Source organism: Macaca nemestrina, chromosome 5 (genome assembly GCF_043159975.1).
Source record: "Macaca nemestrina isolate mMacNem1 chromosome 5, mMacNem.hap1, whole genome shotgun sequence".
Taxonomy (NCBI): Eukaryota; Metazoa; Chordata; class Mammalia; order Primates; family Cercopithecidae; genus Macaca; species Macaca nemestrina.
This window is the reverse complement of record NC_092129.1, coordinates 144,092,329-144,106,188: the sequence shown is the minus strand read 5'-3', so window position 1 is coordinate 144,106,188 and position 13,860 is coordinate 144,092,329. Positions and strand designations below refer to the sequence as shown.

At 42.3% G+C, this 13,860-nt stretch overlaps 1 protein-coding gene and 1 long non-coding RNA gene across 7 annotated transcripts in view; one reads left to right on the top strand and one right to left on the bottom strand.

Moving 5' to 3' along the window:
• The window catches only part of LOC105474556 (BTB domain containing 9), a 479,495-nt gene extending 467,878 nt beyond the window's left edge, over nt 1–11,617 (bottom strand). Inside the window, exon 1 of one of the 4 annotated variants that reach the window (XM_011729339.3) lies at nt 11,483–11,617. The gene's annotated coding sequence lies outside the window, so the exon portion shown is untranslated. Of the gene's footprint in view, nt 1–11,250; nt 11,271–11,482 lie in introns of those variants that run through there. The other 3 variants (XM_071096011.1, XM_071096010.1, XM_071096009.1) reach the window with 3 other exon arrangements.
• Nucleotides 11,618–11,665: 48 nt separating this feature from the next.
• LOC105474553 (uncharacterized) overlaps nt 11,666–13,860 on the top strand; it is a 34,250-nt gene continuing 32,055 nt past the window's right edge. For all 3 annotated transcript variants that reach the window (XR_011622959.1, XR_003016381.2, XR_011622958.1), the window contains exon 1: nt 11,666–11,835. This is a non-coding gene — a long non-coding RNA (uncharacterized lncRNA). The remainder of the gene's footprint in view (nt 11,836–13,860) is intronic.

The following is a 13,860-nucleotide window of genomic DNA, read 5'->3' as shown; positions in this document are numbered from 1 at the left end:
TTTTAATACAGATATACAAAAATATAGAAAGGTGTGGAATACAAAAATATAGAAAGGTGTGGAATACACACACAATGAAACTGGAGGTGTCAGTATGAACTCATGGTTTTTAATACAGATATACAAAAATATAGAAAGGTATGGAATACACACACAATGAAACTGGAGGTGTCAGTATGAACTCATGGTTTTTAATATAGATATACAAAAATATAGAAAGGTGTGGAATACACACACATGCACATGCAACCCATAACATCTATTTGCTAAGAGGGCCTAGAAGCAATGATACCCCAATAGCTGTGAGCACACCTAGCTCTGAGATCTTGTTTCTAAATATAATTTTCTACCAAGTGTTCCTTGGAGAAACAGCTGATTGCAGGGCAGGGGTAGGGAAAATATGAGATAAACCTGGACTATCTTGTCGTGCCAGAAAATAAGAAAGTGATCAAAGAATCAAGGGGACATGACAGACACAGAGTCAGCTTGAAAGGGTTGGTCAAATATGGAACAATATGAGTTTAAAAAAAAAAATGATAGGAAAAAATTAAACCCATTGAATAACATAAGAATCCATGAGATCATTGAGATATTAATTAACTAGTTAATTAATGGGGGCAAGCCAACTAATAAATGTAAAAGGAGAGATGGAATTAGAAAATCTTCATTTGGCAACAATCATGGCAATAATGGATTCCGGAAACAGTCATCAATGGAGCCTAAAACTAGTGTGTGAAAGTCTGAGGAGTAACAACATATTTACATACTCTCAAAGTATCTCCCAGAAGATACTATTTACAAAGGAAAGGCAGAAACTTTACAGTGGAGAAACCAGGCAGAATCCATCTTAACTAAGTGATCAAACTTAACATCATCAATAAGAGAACAAATCAACATTAGCCTCTCAAAATGAAAGCACTGAGAAAAATACATCACATCTATAATATTACCGCCACAAATGCATAATGTGGATCTAATCATAACCAGATAAACCTCAAGTAAGAGACATTCTATTAAAAAAATAAATAGGCCAGGCACAGTAGATCATGCCTGCAATCCCAGCACTTTCGGAGGCCGAGGTGGGCGGATCATGAGGTCAGGAGTTCTAGACCAGCCTGGCCAACGTGTGAAACCCTGTCTCTACTAAAAATACAAAATTAGCTGGGTGTGGTGGCACGTGCCTGTAATCCCAGCTACTAGAGACAGTGACTCAGGAGAATCGCTTGAAGTCAGGAGGTGGAGGTTACAGCAAGCCAAAATCGCACCATTGCACTCCAGCCTGGGCAACAAGAGCGAAACTCCATCTCAAATAAATACATACATACATACATATATACATACAAACTGGCCTAAACCCTTATACAATGTCAGTGTTATAAAGACAAAGACTGAGGCACTATTCTAGATTAAAGGAGACCACACCAGGCGTGGTGGCTCACACCTGTAATCCCAGCACTTTGAGAGGCCGAGGTGGGCGGATCACCTGAGGTCAAGAGTTTGAGACCAGCCTGGCCTACATGGAGAAACCCTGTATCTACTAAAAAATACAAAATTAGCCGGGCATGGTGGTGCATGCCTGTAATCCCAGCTACTTGGGAGGTTGAGGCAGGAGAATCACTTGAACCTGGAAGACAGTGGTTGCAGTGAGCCGAGATGACGCCACTGCACTCCTGGGCTACAAGAGTGAAATTCCATCTCAAAAAAAAAAAAAAAAAGGAGACCAAAAGAAAAAAAGAAAAACTGAATGAACCACATGGCTGGTTTTTTGTTTTGTTTTGCTTTGTTCTTGTGTATTGGACTTTTATTGTTTTTTGTTGCTGTAAAGGATATTCATTGATAAGTGAATTGGGCTAATTGAAGAAATATGAATGAAGCCTGTAGGTTAGCTACAACAATAGTATTTAATGATTATAAAACAGTTAATAAGAGAATATCCTTGTTTTTAGGAAATACACACTGCAGGATTGGGTATTATATCTGCAACTTTCTCTTGAACAGTTCAGTGGGGAAAAAGGAGACAGAGAAGGATAAAACAAATGTGGTAAAATGTTAACATTTGGGAGATGTGGTAAAGGTTACATAAGAATTCTCTGTACTATTCCTGTGATTTTCTCGTATGTCTAAAATTAGATTAAAATAAAAAACTAGAAGAAAAGAGTTAAGCGGGTAATTTATACTTGTTAGGGGTAAGGACAGTGAAAGTTAATATCTGACGTAAAGTGCCAAAATATAAACCTAACTGCAATATGTTCTGAAAAGGTTGCCTGACTAAGCCAATTATGCCCTATATACACCTTCTAAAGAATGAGATTTGAAATAAAATGGATCCACTTAGGACCTTACTCAAGGAGAAAAGTTAGCAAAGTACCCAAAGGGCTGGATTATAAATTAGCAGACTCATCTAAGCCATGTATCCCAATGTCACTGTACCATATGGACATTGAAACACGTGCCTTCAGAGAGCGGTTGAGCAAGCATTTTTCTTCTAAAAGTTTGGAAAGTGAATTACCTTACCTAGAAATGTTTGGTTATATTTTAGATTAATATAAAACCATTAATTAGGAATACAATTGTGTAAGAATAAATGAGTAGAACAGAATAGGATAAAAACGGAAACATTCTGGCTGCATTAGTACTAAAGCTAATGTGATGGATATAAAACTTCAAGGAAACCACAACAAATCTGTAATTTGTGAAAACTTTCCATAAAATTTAAAAACCACTAACTTTTCTTCAGAGCATTTCCAGAAAATACTGTGAATAAACAAGTCAGAAAAATTACAGCATGTGCTAAAACAGAGACAATCAACATCAATTGAAGAAATGGCTTCATAGGAAAAAGGATTGATGGTTGTTATAAAATATGCCCACAAATTATTTGACTCTCCCCTCAAAAAGGTGGAACCTAACTGTCTTCCTCCTTGAGTATGGGCTGAACTTAGAGCCTCCTTATAACCGATGAAATATAGAAGGAGTAACAGTGTTAGGTCCAAAATAGGACATAAAAGGCACATGGTTTCTTCCTTGCTCTCTCTCGCATCACTTGCTCTGGATGAAGCTAGCTGACATGTTGTAAGGATACTCATGCAACCCTATGAAAGTTCTGAGGTCCCTTGCCAACAGCCAGCAAGGAACTGAGGCCTCCTGCCAACAGCCATGTGAGTGCACCATCTCGGAAGCAGATGCTCCGGCCCCAGCAGCAGCGGCAGCTCCACCTCCCGGGTTCACGCCATTCTCCTGCCTCAGCCTCCCGAGTAGCTGGGACTACAGGCACCCGCCACCACCTCGCCCGGCTAATATTTTGTATTTTTAGTAGAGATGGGGTTTCACTGTGTTAGCCAGGTTGGTCTCGATCTCCTGACCTTGTGATCCGCCCGCCTTGGCCTCCCAAAGTGCTGAGATTACAGGCGTGAGCCACCGCGCCCGGCCTGGTCAAAAGCTTGATTGCAACTCATCAGTGACTCAGCCAGAACTACCCAGCTAAGCTGGTTCTGAATTCCTGACCCACAGAAATCATGAGATTAAAAAATGTTTGTTGTTGGCTGGACGCAGTGGCTCATGCCTGTCATCCCAGCACTTTGGGAGGCCGAGGCGGGCGGATCACCTGAGGTCCAGAGTTTGAGACCAGCCTGACCAACATGCAGAAACCCCATCTCTACTAAAAATACAAAATTAGCTGGGTGTGGTGGCGCATTCCTGTAATCCCAGCTATTCCAGAGGCTGAGGCAGGAGAATGGCTTGAACCCGGGAGGCGGAGGTTGCTGCGAGCCGAGATTACGCCATTGTACTCCAGCCTGGGCAACAAGAGCAAAACTCTGTCTCAAAAAAAAAAAAAAGTTTGTTGTCTTAAGCAGCTAAATTTTGGGATAATTTGTTACATAGCAAAAGATAACTAACATAGAATTTGATTTAAGTTATTCCATTTGCAGAATTATAAATTTATAGAAATATTCATTGTAAAACTAACTGAAATTAACTATCATTTACAAAGATAGTTACAGTCTATATTTCCAGGAATGTATTAAATAGGACCAGAGTGACTTAGTCAAAATGCAAGAAATGAAAACTTTGCAAGTTAGAATATCTACACAGAACTATAAATAGAATGTATTAATTTTGTAAATAGGTTTAAAAATAAACACCTAAGTGGAGGGAATAAGTACGGAGAGAAGGGAGATTAGCTGGGAAATCTCAGGTATACATTGTTTGGGGTGAGGTTTTAAGGGATTTTTTAAAAGAGCTGACTTTACTATAAATGTCATTAGCTTGAAAAAGTACAGTTCTTTCTCTAGAAAACTTGGCACCTATACATAAAGAAGTGGGGCTGGGTGCAATGACTCACACCTGTAATCCCAGTACTTTGGGAGCCAAGGTGGGAAGATCCCTTGGGCCCAGGAGTTCAAGACCAGCCTAGGCAAATAGTGAGACTCTGTCTATACAGAAATAAAAATAAATTAGCCAGGCATGGTGGCATGCACCTGTCATCCCAGCTACTCAGAAGCCTGAGAAGGGAGAATTGCTTGAGTCCAAGAGGTCGAGGTTATAGTGAGCTAGGATCACACTACTGTACTCTAATCTGGGCAAGAGAGCCAGACCCTGTGTCTATGAAAATAAAAATAAAAATAAATAAAAAGTGAGAAAACTGAATATTTATGTAAGATCTCCTGTGAGTCAATTAAAAAATAACTGGGGTCAAATACAGCATGTCTTCATAGGAGAATCAGCGTTGGGGCCATCAACTGTCCAGCCCCCATTCCCTTCCGTTACTAACTATATTATCAAATTGTCTTCAAATATTTAGGCAGTGACTAAATTTCTACCTTCCTCCAGTAAATTTTCCTAAAACAGCAGAAATGAGACTGTATTTCTTCATCAAGACATTGACATGCTGAAGACCCATGGTGACATAAGGAATTGATATGAAGTAAAAAGAGCATAGGCTGCAGAGTCCACACCTGGGTCTGGACTGGAGCCCAGTCCCACTTCTCACTGGCCACAAACTATAGACAAACAGTTCCCATTCTGGAACTCAGTTACCTTATTAGTAAAATGGAGATAATGTCAAATTTACATGGTTGTCATTATAAGGATGAAACAGTATACAGAAAGGGCCTTGCATATGTAGCCATTAGATAAATAGCAGCTTGTTTTTAATTCCTCTTTTGCTTATATGCATCATGCATATACTTCCCAAATCAAGAAAATAGGGACACAGACTGCCAGAATATTTTTGTGTCTCATATTCAGATGCAAAGGCAGCCCAGGAGGTTAATGTGGACTTATGACATGTTATAATTTCTGAAACATTACAATAGCTTATGAGTTGCTGTTAAAACTGAACACTTAGCTACTTAAGAAACCAAAGTACCTAGTCCGTAATCAATATTTATACAGTACTTATCATATTCTTTGTATTACTCCAAATATGTTCTTTCTCTTCTATCAAATTACAGATTTGATTGCTAAAAAAAAGATACATCTCTATACCTGTCATGACCCCATCCCTATACTCGTCATGGCTCCTTGAATACATAAGGCTGAATGAATTCAACTTCAAGTCCTCGATGTCTCTTCCTTCAATATAATCTTAAGATTATAAAAGTCAGGCACCTTCACCCTGACAATGTGCATATATGTGTGCACACTCATTTCCCCGAGTAAAACCAGACTTAGGTACACAAGGCAGTTAATGTTTTCTCTATGCCCAGCACTTCATACAATTTCTGGCACATTGTAAATGCTTAATGAATGTTAGTTGAGAGATAAATGAGAGAGAACAAGCACCTAGGCAGAATAGTGAGTAGCTAAACTGTCAGTCATGAAGCTCCAATTTAACCCCAATTTCACTCCCTTTACAAATGTGTTTATAATTTTGCACAGCTACTGTTTTATTTCCTCATACAGTGGAACTCCCTTATAACTTCCTCTCAGAGACTAGGACTAACATGTGTGCTATATGCCAAAAGTCTTCAGTATATGCAACATGTAAAACCCAAAGAATATTGGCAAGCAAGGAATGTGCCCTTAGATTCAGATTCCTCTACATCCACATTTCTGTGATTATACCTCTTCCTGTTTCTTTCCTGTGGGTTTTGCTCATTTCACCCATCTTATCTGTAAACTTCTCAGGAACAGGGAATACATTATTTGCTTCCCTTGTAAGACTCAAGGTGCCTAATACAGGACACAGACTGGAATCCCGGCACATATTATTAACAATTATTTTGCAAACTGGATTGTCATTTTAAAAAAAAATAAGGGGAGAGGGCATCTAACACAAAGTCAAATGCACATAGCTACACATCAGATATATGAAAGAAATTTTCTGTAGTTATTTTGTGTGTGTGTGTAAAATTAGAAATCATATCCTCCCCATGACTCATCAGAGATAAAAGAGGATAAATGAAATCTGTGTGTGAGGTACATGCAATCAGGCACCAGGACAGTATTAAGCAGCTTCAAAGGTTATTGCTATGTATCAGGCATTATAATATATTCTGGAGAAAACAGAAATGAGATAAGGTCTATGAAATTGGAAATCAGACTGGTGGACCTAGAGAGTCTAGAGGCTGTTAATTCTTATTCTTCTCTAAACTATCTCCTAGTTCTCCATACACTTCAACCACTTTGTTAGTGCTGGTTCCTTTTCATCTATCCTCTAACAGCAGCATCAGCATTACCTGGGAACTTGTTCAAAAATGCAATTTTTCAAGCCCCAGTCCACACCTACATAATCAGAAACTATGGGGGTGGGACCCAGAAATCTGTGCTTTACCAAGGCTTCTGGCTATTTATTTTCTTTTCTTTTCTTTTTTTTTTTTTTTTTTTTTTGAGATGGAGTCTCACTCTGTCACCCAGGCTGGAGTGCAGTGGCCTAATTTCGGCTCACTGCAATGTCCGCCTCCTGGGTTCAAGTGATTCTCCTGCCTCAACCTCCTGAGTAGCTGGGATTACAGGTGTGTGCCACCACACCCAGCTAATTTTTGTATTTTTAGTAGAGACAGGGTTTCACCATGTTGGCCAGGCTAGTCTCAAACTCCTGACCTCAAGTGATCCACCCGCCTTAGCCTCCCAAAGTGCTGGCATTACAGGCATGAGCCACCACACCTGGCCCCCTCCAGCTCTTCCTAATGCATTTTCAAATTTTAGAACTACTACAGTTTGCATGTGTCCTCTATGTGTTAGAGGAGACTTGATTCCCCAATGCAACAGTAGTGAGTGGTGGAATCTTCAGTGATTAGGCCATGAAGACTCTTCTCCTGAATGAATTAATGCCAACAGAGTGGGAATAGGTTCACACTATGAGTTCAGCCCCATTCCCTCTCTCTCTCACCCATGTGATGTTGATGTCTTCTGCCATGTTATCACGCAGCAAGAAGGCCCTCACCAGATACTGGCACATTGATCTTTGACTTCCCAGCCTCCAGAACCATCAGGAAATAAATTTCTGTTCTTTATAAATTACCCAGCCTGTTCTTTATAAATTAAACTTAGATCAGTTCTTGTCTTAGTTTTGTGCTGCTATTATGAAACATAAAATATGAAATAGCAGCACAAAACAAAGACAATAACTGATCCAAGTTTAAATACTGATTTAAATGTCCAAAAGTTCCATTCATCATCTTTGCCAGTTCCCACTCTCCATTTTTCTGGGGTTGGGCCCTCATCTACTATCTCTACATCCATTACTACTACTAACAATAACAGCAACAGCTGCCATTTATTATATTAAGCATTTATAAGACAGGCATTGTGTTAATCACTATGCACATAGTACCTTTCTTAATTTCCACTACAATTCTTTAATTCAGATAAGAAGCCTAGGCTTAGAGAAGTTAAATAACTTTCCCAAGGTCAGCCAACCAATAAAGAACATTGAACAGAGATCTGACCTGCTATCTTCCTAACTCCAAAGTCCACTAAGTTAACTACTATACTAACATGCATCCTAGAAGGTTGCTACTCCCATAACCTCAGCGGTCATCTATATTACAATTGTCCCTAACCATCTCATAAACTCTGAAGTAGAATTTCCAGTTACTTAGTAGATCTCTCTTTTTAAACTCCTCATAGAAACCTCAGAATTAACACTGCCATTATTTCTTCTCTCCTCTTCAAACCTGTCCCTCTTCCTGTAATTTCTAACTTAATGTCATCATAAGCAAACAGTTGCTCAAACTAGACATATTATCTTTGACTTCTCACTCTCCCTTACCTTTAGCTGGTCATAAATGTAAAGATTTTTAACATCTAAAAATGTCTCCAAAATCGATCCATTCCCATTGTCCAACATTTCTCACCTACATTCTAGTCTCCCTGCCTCTCCACTCTAATGCAATCTGCACACGAACTGTCAACTTTCTGATTACTCTACCTTCTATGGCTCTCCACAGCCAATGAATGGAAGAAGTCTAGACTTTTTAGGATGAAGTAGAAGACCCCCTCATAATTTGGCTCCAAAAATAGCTTCCTGCCTCATCACTTCTGCCATGCAATAAGAAGTGACTAGGCCTTCATGAATGGATTAATGCCATTACAGCAGGAATGGGTTCATAATCTCAGGAATGGGTTCTTGAGTTCAGCCCTCTTCCCTCTCTCTTGCCCACAAGAAACAACTCAAGATATTTCCAAAAGTGCCATTTAATTTTAATCTTCAGTAACTTTGCTTATGTTGGCCCCTCTGCCTGGAATGCTCTCTTCCTCCTCCACATGTGGCAAAATTTTATTTAACCCTCAGAGCTAAGCTCCATCCCCTTCTTTTCAGCATGTTCCCAATCAATTTTTTCTCCAGCCAAAGTGCTCTACTCCCCCAGCACATTATTCATTCCAAAAGTGATTTAATTTGTCACAGCATATAATGGTTAGTGGTTTATCTCTTCTGATGAACACTTAGTATGCTGAGGATATTCTGTGTCTTAACCACTTCGTCTTCCCAGAACCCAACAAAGTGTCTAGCCATAGCCAGCACCCAGTAAATATTTGCTGAGTTGTTAAATAATGCAACATTTGCAGTTGTAACTTTACACATCTTGGTTAGCTATTCAACTTCAGGTTTACACACTCAAAAGAATTTTCACGTAACAGAAGATGTTATAAATAAAGATCAAGGGTTCAATATTCAGCAGCAGTGTCTTTAATTATTCAGAAATCTCTTTTGTCCATATTTTTAAGCATCGTTCATCAGAAAGTCTCCTTTCCCAACTAACATTTGTATTTTTTACAGGATCAGCAGTAAAGACAAACCTCAGAGAGATAATCCCAAGCAAAACTATGTCACTGAGAGTGACTGGATGACTACTGGTACATCATTTCAGTCAATTTCCAAAACAACGGCCCAAGTACATCAGGTAGATTTTAGAAATTGAGACATGCACCACTAACTACCTAAAATACATGCACATTAGTGAAGCATCAATTCCAATTAGTAATTGAAATCAAAAGTACATTAACAACCTGATATTGGTTCAAGAGTAATATCCTTTACTTTCAAGTAAGGATAACACTTATTCTTGTCAAAGACTATACTCTGATTAATACAACCTCTATCCCACCTTACAAGAAGGTTCTGTCTTGTTAACAGTGGAATGCTGATAAGCCCGCCTTAGTCCTTAACACTTTGCCTTCCCAACCTGCTAAGCCATCTCTCTCCAGTATTCCCCTATAAGAGACGTTCTGCTCCAGTTACCAGACATAAAAGTCGTCTTGGTATATCCTCCAACAACCAAATTCACATTATTATTTCCTCAGTCCCTGGTTTATTTCTTAATTCAAATTTTACACTTCTTTCAGAGAGCAAGTCAAGTCTTACCTCTTTCAAAGAGTTCCCTAACTCAGCCGACACATCCTATCTTTTCTGATTTCCTACCACATTTATAGTCCTCAAAGAGCACTGGTTACATGCTACTTAACTTGGTTTTATAATTATTGTATATATCTCCTAGCTAGACTACTGCTCTCAAAGGAAAAAAAAAAGGTCTATGTCATTTTTCACTCCATAATCCTCCTCCCATACCTATCATGATACTGGGCAGAGGGAGGCACATTTATTAAGTACTTAATGGACTGAACTAAATGCTTTCTATATATAGATACACCACTTGAGCATAGTGTGCTATATAACAAACATCCATTGCATGCCTACTCTGTGGCAGGCACGTTTTTCCTATGTGTTAGACATAGGGCAAGGAGGAAAACACAGGTGACTCCTGTCCTAAAAGCTATTATAGTGCAAGGAGGAAGACACTTTGAATTCCGAGTAATCTAGTAAGTGTTACAAAGCAAGGTTATTACCGGTTCCAAGAGGTAACATACTTTATAGATCCTCAGTTATGAAACGGAATCAAAGAATTTTAGACCTAAATGAGAACTTTGAACTTATTTTCCTCAATCCTCTTGCACCAAACATTACATTTCAGTACAGTCTATCTTTTCACTGGTTCTACACATTGCCTTAATCAACAGAAAGAAAAGACTGGCTTCTTCCCTGTCTCCAATACTCCTCGCTCCTAAGTATGGTAACCACAACCCCCATACATCTACCCATTATAGAGTCCAGAGCGCTGAGAAGAGAGCACTGGGCTGAGGATAAGCTACACCTTTACACTCTGGGTTCTCCCATCATCAACACTTTCCAGCCCACACAGTGAAGAGAATCCCTATTTTCTGTCCAGAAAATAGCAACTTGTACTGCCTTTACGAAAAACAAACGAAACATGCTTCCATACTTCCTTGGACCTACTAATGACAAAAGCACAACACGGTTCTGGGAAATATAGCAAGATATTTGAGTCTATGAGGAAGTAACAAATGAGGATGCCTATCAGCACCTTGGTCTCAAACTCTGTAGCAACAATGTACTAAAACGCCAAGGAAACACATGCACATACGTGTGAAGTTACAAACTCTAGGCAACAGGTTGGCTGCCCCGGATATATACTGACAGGTCACCCTCCCTAGGACGTGGGTGTGTCTGACGCCGCACGCAGGCACTGCTTCACAACTCTCTCCATAACAACCAGCTCCTACTCAGAGGCTGGCCAGGACAGGGGAGATGAGGGCCCCAGCAGTCCCAAACTTTCCGAACCCCCACCCCAGGGTCACGGGTTTCGCCTCCTCTCAGTCCCAGGCAACGTCGTCTCAGACAGGATACGAGGCTGCCAGTGAACCTGCGCTGCTCCTGATTCGAACTCCTCTCTTTGGGAGGCTGGTAGAGCCACCCCGAACCCCCGAGACCTCTACTTCCCACTACACCTTCGTGGACTGCGAGCCTTCCCCGGCCCCGGCTACGCTCTCCAGAGCACCTGGGCCCAGGAACTGACCCTCGTCAGGCCCCGTCCCAGCTCCTTCCCCGCCCCCGGAAAAAGCGGCGGAGGGGCGGGGAGCGGTGCGCGCGGATACGGCGGGAGCGCGCGTCCCCGCGCCCCGGGTCCGCGCAGCAGGTGCGGCCAGGCCCCACCTCCCCTGCAAGGACCCGGCTACTCACCCCAACGATGTTCCTCTGCGACCTAGCAGACGGCACAGACGCCTCTTCCGCCCGCTCCGCACCCCCCTCTTCGCCACCGCCCCCTTCGCCGCTGCCGTGGCCGCCGTCCTCGCCGCCGCCCCGGCTGCCGCGGCGCGCGTCCGCTTTCACGCACTCCGCCGTGGCCGCGCACGCGCCACTGCGCGGTGGCGTCACTTAGCAACCGATCGATCGCCGGCTGCTGGGTCCCGGGGTGCAGGCCTCGAAAGTCGCCTGAGGCGGCTTTGGCGGCTTTTCCGCACCGGCTCTACCCGCTGCCCCTCCAAAGCAGGGGGCCCCAGGGTGTGGCTGCCCTGCCGGCACCTGGCTCCGGGGTAAGTCGCGTCACCGCACGTCACTGTATGGCGTCACCGGCGCGCGTCACTACGGATGGGAAGGTCCTGGGCGCTTGTGGAGTGACCTTGTCCGGACCGCCGCAGACCCTATCGGCCAGTTCTTGGAGGTGCAGGAATGTTCTCCAAGGAGTAGGACCGGAAAGGGCTGAGAGCGCGGTTAATGTCGAGGCTGCTAAGTGACGCTCGTTAACTTCGCAGCAGGGTGTGACTGGCCCAGCCTTGACTCTCAGTTTCCTCTGTATGTAAATGGGCATAATAATACCGGTCCAGCCTACGCTGGAGAATTGTGAGGTGAAAATGAAATAAGGTATGCAAAGGTACTTTGTAAGTATAAAGCCTATTGTGGCTCACGCCTGTAATCCCAACACTTTGGGAGGCCGAGGTGGGCGGATCGCTTGAGCTCAGGAGTTCGAGACCAGCCTGGGTAACATAGTGAAACCCCGTCTCTACAAAAAAGACAAAAACTAGATGGGCATGATGGCACGCGCCTGTAGTCACAGATCCTCGGGAGGCTGAGGTGGGAGGATCGCTTGAACCTGGGGAGTTCAAGATTGCAGTGAACCGTGATCGCGCCGCTGCACTCCAGCCTCTGCAGTGAGAGCAAGACACTGTCTCAAAAAATAAATTTGTCTATCTAGATAGGTAAGAGTCGTAGAAATCCGGATGCAGGTCTGACTCTAGCTGATGTAGGAGAGTCAGTTATCCCCGGCGCTGGAGCAAGGTAGGGGACCACCCGTGCGGGTGTTGGAGGAGACAGATTGGGAAGGACTTAATTCCAGGCAAAGGCAGCTTCAGGAGTAAAAGTAGAAAGTGAAAATGGTCAGGAAAAGCAAGGCTTGGGGCAGGGAGACCCATTTTTAGGCCATTGCAGTACTCAGACAAGTGATAAGAACATTAAGGCATTGGCAGTGGGAATAGAGGAGGGGATAGATGTTAGCGCCATTAAGGTGGTAGAATTCACAGCACTGAGTGGGGATAAATGAGTAGGCCAGGTTCCTAGCATGAGTGCTGAGGTAGACAGTGGTAACATTTAGCAAGATGGCAAGCTACATGAGTCTTGATTATCCACAGGTGTCTAAGTTACTATTATAGATAGTGATGGTGACATTCCTTAGGAGGATGACCAGATATGTGGAGTATGGTGATGAGTTCAAATATGGATATGTTTGTTGGGGAAACATTTACTCTCCATTCACAATGTCTTCCTTCCATATGGAATGACATCTATTAGTGTAATACTCTCCTGGCTTCTCACTGTACCTGTCCCCAATTCACTCTTCCGTAGGGGAGTGACTTCCTGGTTGGTGAACTTAAATGGGAGAAACTAGACATGTGACATCTATCCCATTCTTTTTCTCTTAAAAGATAACAATCTTCAGGGAACTATCCTGATGTTCTTTTCCATTTTTCCTGGAGCAGGGCCTATGGGTAGGGACAAGGGTGCCTAGTCCAGGGCTACAAAGAAAGTATATGTATTTAATTCCAGAGTTTGGCATTAGGAAGCTGTCTGTCCACAGGTGATATTTAATACCAGCTTTGTCAGCTGTGTTACACAGAATAATGATCCCCCCACACACCAAAAAAAAAAAAAAAAAAAAAAGGATAACCACACCCTAATACTCAGAACCTGTGAATATGTTATATTACGTGGCAAAAGGGACTTTGCAGATATGACTAAATGATGCATCTAGAGAGATTATCCTGGATTGTCTGACTGGGCTGGAGGCAGGAGGGTCAGAGTCAGAGAAGATGTGATGGTGGAAGCAGAGGTCAGACAGATTTGAAGATGCTATACTGTTTGCTTTCAAGATGGACCCAAGGAATGCAAGCAAATTGTAGAAGCTGGAGAAGGCAAGGAAATGGATTCTTCTCTAGCACCCTAGGAACACAACCCTGCCAACACGTTGATTTTAGGACTTCTGACTTCTAGAACTGCAAGATAATAAACTTGTATGTTTTAAGGTACCAGGTTTGTGCTAACTTGTTACAACAGCAGTAGGAAAC